The sequence below is a fragment of the Erinaceus europaeus genome, chromosome X (genome assembly GCF_950295315.1).
Source record: "Erinaceus europaeus chromosome X, mEriEur2.1, whole genome shotgun sequence".
In the NCBI taxonomy this organism is placed as follows: Eukaryota; Metazoa; Chordata; class Mammalia; order Eulipotyphla; family Erinaceidae; genus Erinaceus; species Erinaceus europaeus.
In genome coordinates, this window is record NC_080185.1 from 7,011,611 (window position 1) to 7,027,969 (window position 16,359).

General features: G+C 39.9%; 1 protein-coding gene across 4 annotated transcripts in view; it reads right to left on the reverse strand.

The window, feature by feature from the left end:
* The window catches only part of AFF2 (ALF transcription elongation factor 2), a 637,776-nt gene that overhangs the window by 240,583 nt on the left and 380,834 nt on the right, over positions 1-16,359 (reverse strand). The gene's annotated exons all lie outside the window — the stretch shown is intronic.

Genomic DNA, 16,359 nt, shown 5'->3' on the forward strand with positions numbered 1-16,359 from the left:
GAGGAGAACAAGTGGTGATCACTCCTTGGATTGGAACTGCCTGGCTGCTGCTGCTAAGTTCCGAAGCCACCTTCTCCTCTCTTTCAATCCACTCTTGAGTATTCAGATAGTCCACAAAGCACAAGTTAGCCACTCAGCAGAGCAGCATCCTTTCGAACTCCCCCTCTCTGCCCCCTCCTCCTGGAGCAGAAAGCGAGCTGCACCACATGCACAGAGGAGGCTGGGCTTGCAGTCACTCCTGGCCCCAGACCACCCTCCTGTGCCAGCATGGATGTGTCCCCTGAGGCCCAGGAAGAAGGTGCACATTGGGCAGGTTGGAGTAGAGTGTGAGCCCTCCCAAGTGACACCATCCCTGCCTGTGACAGAGCAGGCTGCCATCCCATCTAGCCACAGATCATCTACCTGCTGATAAACACCGACCTTATAAAATAATCAGGATAACTTTAAATCATCAAATATTCAATTAACTGCAACAACAATGAATGAATTGCATAGGCCATTTTAATTACTCAGGGATTAATCAGTTTGGAATATACTTCTTGGCGATCAGATATCAAAATACCCTGACTATGAGACTGGGAGACACAAGCAGCAGCTAGCACTAATAGAAAACATGGAGATTAATGCAAAACTTTAAAAGAAGAATGTTCATCTCATGGTTAGCCTGGGAGAGTACAGAGCATGCCTCTGAGTTCATGTTTATTAACCACGAGAAGAGAGGTCATTTTGTTTCCTAAAACCATCCCAGGGATGGACCACAATAGCTAACAGTCAGACCTAACCTTGACAAAGACTTCACAAAGTAAAATTCCAAAACTGCACTTTAATTACTAGGCAATGTTTGGGTTCCCCTTACAAGCTCAAATGATATTGCAAGACATCCCACTAATATCAAATACCATGCTAGCAGTCCAAAGACACAGTCTCTATCACTGACACCTATGGCATCCCAACCAAGCTCATTCCCATCTCATTGGCAAACTGCCCCCAACACTAACGGACAGGACACAGAGCTACCAAGGCATTATTAACAGAATGAAAACTCAGATTATGCTATTTTATGACACCAAGAACATTCAGACTTTTGACAATAAATCATCTCTATTGTTGGTCATCTGTAAAAATAAGGACAGCAGCCTCGAAAGTTCTTATTTGCCTGTGTTTGGGAATTAAGGGAGTCCCAGTTTTCCAATGTTGTCATTCCAAGCTTAACTCACATTAAGATCTTTCTGTCCCTTGCTGCCTGTTTCACCTTAACCTGTCCCTGTTCTAGTTTGTATTCATGAGTCTCTGATTAAACGGGAACAGTTAATATTACATAAGTTGCAGACAGAAGTCCTCAGGTAATATGATTTTAATCAAAACAAGAACGATTTCACAACAGTTACATGGTACAGCCAAACAACTCATCTTCCAATTTCACTTTAATGAACCAAAAGTCCTATGTGACCAACAAAGTAGTGTTTACTTCAAATTCCTGCTTCTGGCCAATAGTTAATGGAGTCACATGGTAAAAATACCCCATGTAAAACAAATTGATATTCACCCTTCCCTCTGAAAAAGAACATCCGAAAAGTACAAGCTAGAGCCTGAAGATCAAAAGAATTAACACTCTGGGAAAGACAAAACTTGCAGAAAGGAAGGAAGGGAAGAAAGGAGTATACCACCACTGAAGATGGGTTTTTCGAGAATGTCTATGGAGCTAAAATTACAAAGGAAGAGATGGAAATCAAATTTTGTTTATTTATTAAAACAAATAAATAAGATAGCTTGCTATCTCTGGGGACATATGGGAATAGTGATGGGAACATGGCCCTTGGAATTGGATGGTCTTGGGTTTAAATCCTCACTCTTAATATACATAATGAACTTGAATAGGTCACTTACATATCGCTGATCCTTTGTTTAGATAGGTAGACAGACAGATAGATGATAGATAGATGAGGTAGGCTGACAGAGAAACAGACAGACAGACAGACAAAATAAATTCACTTCTAGGATAGTTCTGAGGGCATGATGAAGTGAAGTTTACAAAAGTGCCACAACCCTGTAGTGGGTAAATCATCATTTCTTTCCTATGTTCACTCTAAGGCCCTGGGAAAGGTTTCACCACTCTGCATCACAGGATAACTGAGGAGACTCTGGCTGCTTTGTAAACTGGCCCCCATGACATCTTGTGGCTGTCACTCATTATTCAATCCTATTCAAGGCTCCAGTGTGTAAGGAGTCTCAGCCTGCTGCTCCATCTGGTGGCTTTCACTAAAGGTGACTAGAGATGAAGCTTGAGTGAGTAAGACAACAGAGGGGAAAGGGGGTGGGAACAGAAGGTTGGGGGAGGGGTAAGGGGAAGCATCATTATGGAGACATCTTCATGCTGATTGCATTAGGTATGAGCAACAGCAGAATACAGATGCAGAAAGGCTGAGCATCAGCTGAGAGGACCTAATGGCAGATGGAATTTCAAGTGAAAAGTACTTAAATCAGTGGGCTCTGAATAGCCATTAGCTCACTGTCCATTTATTTGGTCTAATAACTAGTTTCTATGGAAAAGTGAATTCTAAATGGGCTTAGACTTAAAGAAAAACAAGGTCCACATCTGATAACATTGCTCTAGGAAGCCAAGAGCTGATCTGGGAGTATGCAGTTGCTGTGTCATCTCTGCAGGCCATGTGTGTGATGGGGGTCTGGGTGATCCTCCATCAACACATTCTCACCGGATCTACACACTTTCTGGACTTCTGACTTAGATCCTAACTTGAACTCTAGCTGTACCCTCCTACTTCTCTTTGCCAGCCTCTGAGATTCTGGCAAAGAAAACAAACTCATTCTGTCCCTTCCTGCCTGGAGTCTTCTCAGCCTTCTCTTCATGCCTTACTTACAAACTACAGCCCTTCGACCCATGGACCAATCCTTTTCAAATTCCTAGGCAAGCCTGAAACTCCCCAGAATGCTGATAGCCACTCCTGTCCTGCCTCAGTCTTAACACCAAGACCATTTAAGATTAAAGTCATGATACTGCAAAATTGCTATTTCCTGTATTTCCATTAATGTTAAGTGCCTGTTTGCTCTGCAGGCTTATAATCTCTTCTAGTAAAAGACAATATTGCAAAACTGAGACACGTAAATTGGGAGAAATCTGGCCATTTTTGAATTCTGCCTATAGTCACTGTTAAAAAGTAACACACAAGCTTGAAATATAGAGAAAACATATATATATATATATTATATATATATCAGAAAAAAATATATTTTCTGATATACATATCAGAAAGTCAGTTCATTTTGAGATTCTTCAATTAAAGAATAAATGTTAGAGTTTGGGGGGGGTTTCATAGTTCTTAATGACTCCATGACTATTGAAAACTCTCATAATAGAGAGTAACTCAACAACTGCAAAGTAGCAATCTAATTACTGAGCAAAGATACGCATAAAATTGTGAGAAGAAAGATACACTGACAATCAGAAAGCAGCTCCATGTCCAATCTCTGCCACTAATTAGCTGTGTGATTTGCAACAACTCACTTTCCAGTTATACAGTGAAGGAGTATATCGAAAGTTTCCAGAGATTTGTACTTCACACACTAGGAAAAAAATAGAACACCAAACACACCTACCAACCATTGTTCTGACATTACTCATTCTGCCATACATCAACAGCTCCTTCACCTTGGATGAGCTTGCTGGTGAGATTCTCTCTCAGGTATCTGTTGGAGTCTATACTCTTATTCAACTTCAATTTAATTCTATTTTATATGTTTTATCCTACGTAGTGGTTTACTTTTGCCATTCAATTCTCTATCTCCTATGTATAAGTTACTCTCTTTAGATCAGTGATGCCAATCGTCAAAACTTCAAACACATTTCCTCTATTTCTGATGATTTTTTAAAACTTACTTATTTTTTTCCTTAGGGTTATCTATAGGATTCGGTGTCTGCAGAAAGGTTCCATTGCTCCTGGCATCCTTGTTCTCATTTTTACTTCCTTTTTTTTATGTGTGTGTGTGTGTGTGTGTGTGTGTGTGTGTGTTTCTCATAGAGACAGGGAGAAGTAGAGAGGCAGAGAGGAAGAAAGAGAGGAAGGAGGGCAGAAGGGGAGGAAGGAGGGAGGGAGGGAGGAAAGGAGAGAAAGGGGGTGTAACACTATGCCCCCACTGCTTCTAAAGCTTCTTCCTTTAAGTGAGCATGAACCCATGAACCCAGACACTCAAACCTAAAACTGTGTAGCTCTACTATGTGTGCCATAACCTTGTCCTCCTGACGATGCTTTCTAGAACGCATACACAGAAAATGCACATTGATGTTTGTATTAACCAATGGATACAAACATAACTGAGAAGGTGACACTTAAATAGCAAGTAATATATAGCATACATGCCCTATAGGATTCATCTAGAAAAGTGGTTTCATACCTTAATCATCCTGAATAGAAACAAATCATATATATATATACACACACACACACACACACACACACACACACACACACACACACACACACATATATATATATATATATATACACATATATATTCCATGCTTCATGACATTTTATCTATAACATATCATGCATTCCAAACTCAAACATAAATGATTAGGTGTGGATAGGGAGGTACAAGGGAACAAAGACAATGTCTCTGAAGCCTGGGATAGAAAGTGCACTATGGAAGAAATGACTACCAAGTAAGATAAGAATACAGAATCAGGGGAGTCGGGCTGTAGCGCAGCGGGTTAAGCGCAGGTGGCACAAAGCACAAGGACCGGCATAAGGATCCCGGTTCGAACCCCGGCTCCCCACCTGCAGGGGAGTCGCTTCACAGGCGGTGAAGCAGGTCTGCAGGTGTCTATCTTTCTCTCCCCTCTCTGTCTTCCCCTCCTCTCTCCATTTCTCTCTGTCCTATCCAACAACAACAATAATAACTACAACAATAAAACAACAAGGGCAACAAAAGGGAATAAATAAATATAAAAAAATTTAATAAAAAAAAGAATACAGAATCAGGAGGCCAGGCAGTGGTGCTTCTGTTTAAGCACAAATTTACCATGCTCAAAGAATCAGGTTTGAGCCCCTGCTCAACACCTCCAAGGGAACATTTCAGAAGCAGTGAAGCAAGTCTGCAGGTATCTCTCTCTCTCTCCCTCTCCCTTCCTCTTCCCCTTCCCCTCCCCCTAGCTCCCCCTTCCTTTTCCCCTTCCCCTCTCCTCTATGTCCATCTCCCCTCTCAATTTCTCTCTGTCCTATCCTATAAAATGGAGAGGGGGGATGGCCATCGGGAGTGATGGATTCATAGTGCCTGCACTGAACCCCACAATGAGAACTCTGATAGCAATATAAATAAGATTAAAAATAAGAATGCCAAATCAACCATTGGCTTAGACAAGATCTAGGTCATTGGCATCCTGGGTCAGGGCTATTTCAGTGCATGTTATGGATGTCAATCTGATGAGAGTATGTTGAGGAATAGGAAGGGGAGAAATGGAGAGAGTAGCAACTAGATACTACTATGAAAAGGGATCAGAGAAATGATGTCATAGGATTTGTGGTCAAGGACTTTTATTCTTTTTTTAAAAGAAATATGACATTAAAACCTATTTACACACCAATAGCTATAACTCAGTGAAGAGGGGGAAAGTGTTGCAGAAGTGAAAGTGGGTGACTATAAAAGCAAAACACTTGAGAAATAGAAATAGGATCAGGACACAATTGGAGAGGATAGCCTGCAATAGAAACATGGATATTTCTGGACACTTCTCTTATTGTCATGGAGGGGAGACAAGAGTGTCGAGGTACATAAGCAATCCTGTTGGAGAAATTAAAGATGAGAAGAGATGATGGTACTTGTCTGATTCTATCTAATTTTCTCTGTGAAGTAGGTAGAAAGGTCAACAGTGGAGAATGAGGGGTGTTTATTGGAAATGTGAGGAGAAAGGAAAGGTGGGAGATAGCTGTCTTGGAGAACAAGAACTTGAAGTCACTAAGAAAGCTAAATAGATAATCTCAGAATGTTTAACAAAATGAAAGAGTTGACTTCAGTGTAAAAAACACAAGGAGAAGCTGTGTGTCCACAGAGTATGGCGATAAAGGCAGAAGGAGGCAGGTAGAAAGGAAAGAGAGTTGGAAGCCAGGGAGCTCTGGTGATTGAGAATGAAGTGACACTCTGCACCTCACTATTAGCTACTGCCCTTTCCAACACTAATTAGCTAATTAACCACAATTCACTGTTCTCCAACTGCTCTAATCTATGAGTCCCCATTCTGAATAAAACAAGCAGAGCACCCAGGAGGAGAAGTAATGATTTTCTGGAATCTCACAGTCGTGAATTCTATAATATTACCCAGAAGACTAGACAAACTTAAGCTCAGGGACAAATATGGCCCCAAGGCTTGGGGATCTCCTCTCTGGGGGTAAATTAATTCCGTTTTGTCTCTAGGCAAGCAGAGAACTGGAATAACCCATATCCTCTTGAGAGAGATCATGCCTATGTAACATTGGAAAGAGTCTCCAAATTGTTTCAAGGAGACCTTTTTTAATCATCTACACATTTTGTATTTAGACAAACATCATATACATTTACCATGTAATCACTCCAACAAAGCATTTTATTTATTTATTTTCCCTTTATTGGAGGATTAATGTTTTACATTCAACAGTAAATACAATTGTTTGTACATGCATAACATTTCTCAGTTTTCTACATATCAAAGCATTTTTAAATATAATAATCTTTTATAAGACATCTTGAATTGATGAGTTCTTCACAGTACCTATAGCTCTAAAGATACTAGGACTTACTCAATGGGTATAAAAACAAAGTGGGAGTTCATATTTTTCTATTAGTTTCTGAAGATACTGCCACATCATACCATAGTGTATTAAATTAAGTACTGTGACCTTATTTATACAAAATCCTCTCTAATATATATCTTTGGCTCTTACTTTTTGAAACTCTTTTAGAAACGAAAGTTTTCTTTTTCCTTGACATTTGCAATCCATCACCCTAAAGAAACTATAGCTGTCTTCTAAATATACTGCCCATGATTTAAATGTCTGTTTTAAAATGAGAAACCCAGACTTGTTTGATTTTCCTCTGGTTGAATTTCCCTTAAAGCAATGTAAGTGGTAAAGACTTTACAAATTACACCCATACATGCCCTTAATAAAAATGTGACAACAGAATGCACTTGACAGAAAGTGGCTTCTCTCTCAGTCTAACCTCTAAGGAACTTGGCGCCTTCTTGACTCTCTACACACCCTGCGCTTAGCATTGTCTTAATTGCCAGAGGATGACACAGCAATTCCACAGAAACAGTCACAATTGCTCTCCTTTGACAATGACGATCCTAAAGAACAAGCTGTGTTCATGGGAACTGAATCCTCACCAGCTCCCCTATTATTTGTAACTCTAATTAAAACATTTTTATCTATTAATGCCAAGTGACACTGCTAAATATACTCAGGGAAGTTCACATTTTTTCCACACTTCTGAAATCTCTTAGATCTGCTTCCACTTCCATGTGCATTAACTGTTTGCTAAAATAAAATGAGAGATAAGAATAACTCACTTCCATTAGATTTATAAATCTCGTTAATTAATTCCACATCTCCAATGGTGTAGAGACCAAACTCAAATGCAAGATCTAATTAAAGAGAAGTTTAAAAAAATGTTCAGAAACAACACAGAGATTGAAACCCAGAAGTAACTGTTTAGCCTCAAATGAATGAGGCGCTGTGCTAAGCAAGCATGTCCATTAATCCCTAATGAGAATTTTAAACACATTGAAACTTTTTAATACAAAATGTTTGCCTTCCTTTTATCCAATAACAAATAATCCAATAATTTTCTAGCTCTAAATGACACTATTAACTGTCATGGCATGTTTTATTTGACAAACCCTCCATTCAAATACTGTAAAACCAATTAATTTGCCTGCTGTGAAATGTGTTTCTTGATAGCTTTTATGTTTTTTTTCCTCCTCAAAGGAATTTAAATAGGGGGTCAGTGTAGGTGCCCAATTTTGCTTCAAAAATATGCCACAGTAGCTATAGGCTCTCTAACCTGTTTGCAATTCAAATGAATTGAAAGGCAACCTGCATTTTCAAATTGGTCTCTTGATAAGAAAACTGTGTCAGAGTAGTAGTTTGATTACCATGAAGATGGTCTTGTATTTTCAAAGGGAGAGTTGCTTTGCTGGATTACACATACTGATTCTTGCCCATTGTTACCTAACTCCTGCTACCTGTCCTCTGTCCCCCATAGGCCCTCTTCCACTGCTGGTGGTGCACGTGTCCCTGTATCCAGGAAATTCCTCTCCAAAATTAGAGCTTATTCCTGATGCTTTTAGTTTAAAACACAGCCATTCGTTACAATTTTGTTGGCAGGAAAATCAATACAACAAATACAAGAAGTTCCCATTCCTTAAACTTCCTTGGGGCCTTATTTAGCATCTCCAGTTAACTTCAGAGAGGGCCCCAAGACCCCATCTCTCCACCACTTATGGGACACTCAGAGACTCTTGCCTCTTAGAAAAGCATGGCAACTTTCCAGAAAACCACTCTGCAAAACACAGTGCCCTGACACATTATGTGCCATAAAAGAAGAGGTCTGTGGCATTAAGTAGGGACCAACTCCTTGAAGCATTGCAGGTCCATTGCATTATTCACTGAAGAGCAAAGAGGGAGCAAGTGGTGCATGCCATGCCATGGTTTATGAAGCCTGGTGGTTTATGCCAATTAATGACCAGCATAAGCATGGCACTGATGATCCTAGCTTTTTTCACACCCATCTGAACTTCAAGGATTGCTGATTTCTTAGCTGTGAAATGACACAGGAGAAACAGATACCTGGTAGGTGTTTATAAGACCATGTACAATCATAGCACATTACAAAAGCAAATAAAATTTTCAGTGAGGTCTCAGGTATCTCACCTGGTAGAGTGTATATCTAACCATGTAAGAACCCCAGCATCAGAGTCATGGCAGCAATAGGGGAGCTCTATGGATGGTAAAGTTTTACTGTGGTGTACCCCCCATCTCTAAGAGACATTAATGCTAAAACTGACACAGTTACGGGTCTGCTTAGGCATGACAATTCCTTCCCTGGCCTCCTATATCAAGTATTCCCCTCCCTACCTGATTGAAAAGCCATAAAATGCAGATCTGTAGGACTTTGCCATCAACATGGATCAACAATGGTAGAGAATATTCCATCCTCCGAAGGGAGGCTGGACAACATACTCTATCTTCCACCTGAGGAAGATGGGTTCTGAAATTGGGGAAGCTTGGAACCTTCCTACTCATGACTACAGAATGTGAGCTCAGATCTACAGGAATACAGAGGTCACATAGGCTCCTAAGCTGAATATGGACCCTAGATCAGACCAAATCGATGGCGTTTACAGTCAACAACATTTATATACCTTTTCCATATTAGGGAGCTACTCTCTTCCCTGATCCAGCTTTCTGGTCCTTTTTCCAGCCATGTCATCATCTCCTAAGACAATAACCTGGATCCACCTGTATATCAGACGTCAGGCTCAGAAAACAAAAAACAAACAAACAAGCAAACAAAAAACACTAATATAGTCCTGGGCCCTTTGGAATATAACTAAAATAGGCCTACTAACTACCTACAAAACGGAGACTCCCAAATCTTCATCTGCACTATACTTACCTTTAGGTTCATGATTAATCAACAATTTCTTTGGCTTTATATGTTAACTCTTTTTCAGCCACCAGGTTCCAGATGCTACCGTGATGCCAAATGGACTTCCATGGGCAGACGACCCCCACCAGTGTGTCCTGGAGCCCCTCTTCCCTAGAGCCCCGCCTCAGCACGAAAAGAGAGAGACAGGCTGGGAGTATTTATCAACCTTTCAACACCCATGTTCAGCGGTAAAGCAATTACAGAAGCCAGACCTTCCACCTTCTACACCCCATAATGTCCCTTGGTCCATACTCCCAGAGGGATTAAGAATAGGAAATTTATCAGTGTAGGGAATGGGATAGGGAGTTGTGGTGGTGGGAATTGTGTGGAGTTGTACCCCTCTTATGCTATTGTTTTTGTCCGTGTTTCCTCTTTACAAATAAAAATTATATATAAAAAAGGGTAATGTACACCCTACATTTCTGGTTTAGAAATGTGAAATTAAAGTCATCTAATATTTTTAAAAGGCTGTTGATGTGAGCATCTCAAGACAAAAACTACAGTACCTCTCCTCAGGATCCGGAGTCCCCAGAAGGGACTATAAAAGCTGGGAGTCATAGAAGCTCAGGACCTATTTCCACTTCCCTTCTCTCTTTCTACAGTCTGCATGCTTATACGGCATAGACTTTCTTTTCTACCCATATTCTCTCAATAAACACGCAATTCCTTGAACCATGACTTCTTTTTGGTGCTTATTCCAAGTTAACAGTCCAAGACACTCAGTATGAAGCTTGGGATGGATCATCCCTGTTCCTTCTCACTCTTCCTCAACAAGAACATCTCTAAATGGTGGTATCACACATGTCTGAGGTCCTAGCACTACATTGAAATAGGTACATTATTCTTTTTTTTTAGTATTTATTAATTTATTCCTTTTTGTTGCCCTTGTCGTTTTATTGTTGTAGTTATTAGTGTTGTTATTGATGTCGACATCATTGGATAGGACAGAAAGAAATGGAGAGGGGAGGGGAAGACAGAGAGGGGGAGAGAAAGATAGACACCTGCTGACCTGCTTCACCGCCTGTGAAGCGACTCCCCTGCAGGTGGGGAGCTGGGGCCTCTAACTGGGATCCTCACGCCGATCCTTGCGCTTTGCACCACGTGCAATTAACCCGCTGCACTACCGCCTGACTCCCAGGTACATTATTCTTTAAATCAAAGAGTTAAAAACTCAATGAAATATCCATACTTACTCCTGACTGGAATCAATGTGTCAGAGTAATTGTAAATATGGATCTCAGAAAACCTCATCATGTTTTAAAAAAAATGTTCCCAAGAGAAAATATGCATTACAGACCTACTGTGTGCAGTGTACTGATCTAAGTACTCTAAGCAATTTGATATATGATGTAAAATACTTGTACATGGATAACATGTGTTTTAGATGAGTAAACTATATCCACATGCGTACACTGAGTAGTGGCAATCAGGGTAGTACACATCAGTGAATCAGATAACAGGGGCAAAATGACTTTTCTGTAAGAGGGCATGAGAAGCACTTTTTATGATATGATTTAGATTGGCCAAAGTGGGAACTTGCACTGTATCTACGTATGGAGAGAATGAAAGAGTTTATGTCAAGTCAGGGATAGCTTAGAATCCCCAGACTGTGTGGCAATCCTATTTCACAATGCCAGATAAATGGCTTTGCCAATAACTGAAATAAGAAGTCAACAAAGAGAAAACCATCTATAGATCTGAAGTAGTTAAGCAAAGGAGTGATGACTGACCTTAAATGAATGAGATGAAAGATTTAGAGAGGTGGTAACTGACATTGTATTACTTTGGTCAGGTCACAGTTTCTCTAGATTTGAAAGACAGGGGCTTATCTAGACTCTTGTGTCTAAAGTGACACCAATCTATGAAAACATGTCTATTAATTCTTGTCCAAAGAAAATTAATTTTTAAAACTTCAACGTGTGTTCATCAGCCAATGTCTAATTAATAGAAACTGCCAATCTAAAATTAGAAGCTATAAATTTCACAGGTACAGAGCCAGTATGATCAGCAGTAGCAAAAATGTCAAACCACTCCAGCAAATATTTTCAAAATGGAAACAGACAGATATTATGCTTTAGAACTTCAGCAGAAAGCATTAAAATGTGGGCAGTTTCATTTTAACACCAAGGAGACCATATTGTCAATTAAATGTCATTTTCAAAAATAATGTGTTGGCCACAAAGCCAAAGTGCCTCAATCATACGACTGTCCCTTCTTGAATTAAAGGGTATTTCTAAATGATATTAACAGTGCAATGTATACTTGCGAAATAAATAAACTGTAAGTCTTTTCCTTTTGAAAAGACAATTTAGAAAAAAAAATCTCATAGTGGTGCCAAAATATTCTTTTTTTTTTAAATCAAAATTTGGAAAATGTTCTGAGCCTACCAGACATCAAGTATGCTTGTGACCTTTTCAACTGTCAGACCAGACAGATTTTTATCTTATGTGAATCAACCCAAGGCCTCAAAGGTGCAATGCCAGAGCATGAATCCATTTCACTAGACAGCCATTGGAATTATAATTCAAAGTTCAAATTACTTTTGCCTTTTCTACTGCAATACTTTTGGCAGCCCAGGGCAGAAAGTTGAAACTAGGTTTCCAATGGAGGCCACTGTTAGTGGTTTCTAAATGTTGGCAGCAAGAATTTTTTCTTATCAAAGAGATCAGCTGATCTTGGGTTTCATTAATATGTTTTCAATGACTGCTGTTCACTTGTCGGAAGTCTCTCTTTACCTAAGGATGTTGATTTGCTGTTGGGCCCCATCAGAAACAGATATGAAGGGACACTGATAAATTAGGATATCACGAAATTCACTTCAGTGGCCTTCACAGTCTCCACAGCTTTCATTTATTTTCATTGATGCCATAAGCACACAAGAAAAGAAGATTTGTGGCAAAGGTATATAGTTGGACTCTATAAAAGCTTCTAACTCAAGATAAATAAACTCTCCAGTATATATTACACTGTAAAGTGTTATTTGAAGATCTTCAGAATCAGTTTTAAGGTCTTGCTCTATTCTAATGGATTACTATAAAGAAGAGGCACTTTTGAGATCTAAAGTAATATATCAATTTAAAGTATGCAATTAGTAATACTTGCTGTGCATTTAAGTCAAGGGGGACTTAAAGGACTCTGGGTGTAGAGTATACTGTAAATAAAATTTATTCGGATCACACTCATTTTGAAATTATTTTATCTGGCATTTAGGAATAATGTACCTATAAAATGTATTTCACTGATGTATAAATGTTTTGCCTTTGCTTTATGATCTGTGCTCACACAGAAAGAATGGCACCCAATCAGAATGGCACAAAGTTTCTATGCATCTAGCATCTACTTCCTGATGACAACATTCCAATTAGCATTTTCAAAGTTCTGTTTCTTTTCTCCCTAAAAGATAACTCAACCCCACATAAGATCTCCTAAACCCTTGATTTGAAGATATTAGCTCTTTAATTCAAAACCCTAAGAAGAGCATCTATGTGGCATACGAAAACAAAAAGGACAGCAACATTTATATGAGGGTGATATTATATCTATTATTGCTAGGATGCCGAAGGTTAATAGAAAAAATCTCTACTACTGTAAAAGCCATTTTGGTTTACAAAGTCCATTTCCATTCCTCTGCTTCTTATCCCCTTTACCCCATACCATTAGTTTCTAACGACCTGTGATGTGAGAAAAGAAAACCAAATGAAGTTCATTTCAAAAAATCATTCAGCCCCACACCTATGGACATCTAATCTTTGATAAGGGGGCACAAAGGATTAAATGGAAGAAGGAGGCTCTCTTCAATAAATGGTGCTGGGAAAACTGGGTTGTAACATGCAGAAGAATGAAATTGAACCACTTTATCTCACCAGAAACAAAAATCAACTCCAAATGGATCAAAGACCTGGATGTCAGACCAGAAACAATCAGATACTTAGAGGAAAACATTAGTAAAACAGTTTGCCACCTATACCTCAAGGACATCTTTGATGAATCAAACCCAATTGCAAGGAAGACTAAAGCAGAAACAAACCAATGGGACTACATCAAATTGAAAAGCTTCTGCACATCCAAAGAAACTATTAAACAAAAAAAGAGACCCCTCACAGAATGGGAGAAGATCTTCACATGCCATACATCAGACAAGAAACTAATCACCAAAATATATAAAGAGCTCAGCAAACTTAGCACCAAAAAGCAAATGACACCATCCAAAAATGGGCAGAGGATATGAACAAAACATTCACCTCAGAGGAGATCCAAAAGGCTAACAAACATATGAAAAACTGCTCTAGGTCACTGATTGTCAGAGAAATGCAAATTAAGACAACACTAAGATACTACCTCACTCCTGTAAGAATAGCATACATCAAAAAGGACAGCAGCAACATGCTGGAGAGGCTGTGGGGACAGAGGAACCCTTTTGCATTGCTGGTGGGAATGTCAATTGGTACAGCCTCTGTGGAGAGCAGTCTGGAAAACTCTCACAAGGCTAGACATGGACCTTTCATATGATCCAGTCATTCCTCTCCTGGGGTTATACCCCAAGGACTCAATAACAACCAACCAAAAAGAGGTGTGTACTCCTATGTTCATAGCAGCACAATTCATAATAGCTAAAACCTGGAAGCAACCCAGGTGCCCAACAAGAGATGAGTGGCTGAGAAAGCTGTGGTATATATACACAATGGAATGCTATGCAGCTATCAAGAACAATGAACCCACCTTCTCTGACCCATCTTGGACAGAGCTAGAAGGAATTATGTGAAGTGAGCTAAGTCAGAAAGATAAAGATGAGTATGGGATGACCCCACTCATCAACAGAAGTTAAGTAAGAAGATCTGAAAGGGAAACTAAAAGCAGGACCTGACCAAATTGTAAGTAGGGCACCAAAGTAAAAACCCTGTGGTGAGGTGTAGACATGCAGCTTCCTGGGCCAGTGGGGGGTGGGAGTGCTTGGGAGGGTTGGGTCACAGTCTTTTCTGGTGGTGGGAATGGTGTTTATGTACACTCCTAGTAAAATGTAGTCATATAAATCACTAGTTAATTAATATGAGAGGGGGAAAATTAATTGTATATCTTGAGTTTTTAAAACACAGACTGAGTATTTTTAATATATAAGCTGTGTATTTGATATGTGGACTCTCTCAAAAGCCTAGACCAAGTAGATCAGAAGCAACCAATAGCACAGCTATATACAAGATACTGGGTACTGTACAGCAAACCCTAACAAAAGGACTTTTCAAAGTTAACCCAATTACCAAATAATGTGATGATAACATTAACTATCCATTGTCTTTTTGAACCCTAAGACAGCAGGAACCTCACATACCCACTATAGAGCCTCTACTTCCCCCAGTCCTGGAACCTTAGGATAGGGCCCACTTTCCCATATGCCTCTCCCAATCCATATCAAATAATATTGCATCTGTCGATCGCAACCTAATCAACACAACGATTGTCACCTCAACATGCTTCACTTCAGACCGTGTCCAGAGACTTCACGTGTGGAATGACAACCCTTCAGCTTCATTACTCGGGTGAGACCTTTCCTTTCTTAGTATTCTCTAATTCCATCCCAGGTGGCTCACTTTCTAACAAAGTCCCCAAACTTAGATATACACCAGTTTCTGTGAGAGAGAGCATATGTTCACACGTATCCATAAACTACTGCAAAATATATACCTGAAAGCAGAAGCACACTAGAGTTTGCAGTGAGTACCCCCCTAACACTTCCTCTCCACTTTTCCAAGCTTGGGTCCATGATTCCTCAACAATTTGTTTGGCTTCGTATGTTAACTCTCTTTTCAGTCACCAGATTCCAGATGCCATCAGGATGCCAGCCAGGCTTCCTGGACTGAAGACCCCACCCATGTGTCCTGGAGCTCAGCTTCCCCAGAGACCCACCCTACTAGGGAAAGAGAGAGGCAGACTGGGAGTATGGACCGACCAGTCAACGCCCGTGTTCAGCGGGGAAGCAATTACAGAAGCCAGACCTTCCACCTTCTGCAACCCACAATGACCCTGGGTCCATGCTCCCAGAGGGATAGAAAATGGGAAAGCTATCAGGAGAGGGGATGGGATATGGAGATTGGGTGGTGGGAATTGTGTGGAGTTGTATCCGTCCTACCCTATGGTTTTGTTAATTTATCCTTTCTTAAAAAAAAAAAAAATCATTCAGCATAGTCTTCTTGTTCCCTTTGATTGCTCCATTTAAGGCAGAAGTAACCAAACAGTGATGGCAAAGGCACCCTTCTTTGTGTAGGTATTTGACTACTTACATTAAGATAATCACCCTGAGAAAGTACTGCCCCTAGAAATTCTGACTAGGATGAACTAAATCTACTGGAGGACAGGGAGGAAGAGAAGACCCAGAGAATACATAAAATTATGCTCTTATAAACACACCACAAGTCAGATTCAAAACTCATACTACTAATTCTTTCTCATTTGATTTACTATTGGTAGCACATCCAGAAAACAATAATCTCATAGGCTCTTAATCTACTTGCTTAATTTGCCATTGGTTTAGAGACCTATATATTATAATTTGGGGAGTATAGCTTTATACCTTACATAAGCATAAGACTTTTTCTCCCAGAGCACTGCTCTGCTCTGGCTTATGGTGGTGTGGGGGATTGAACCTGGGACTTTGGAGACTCA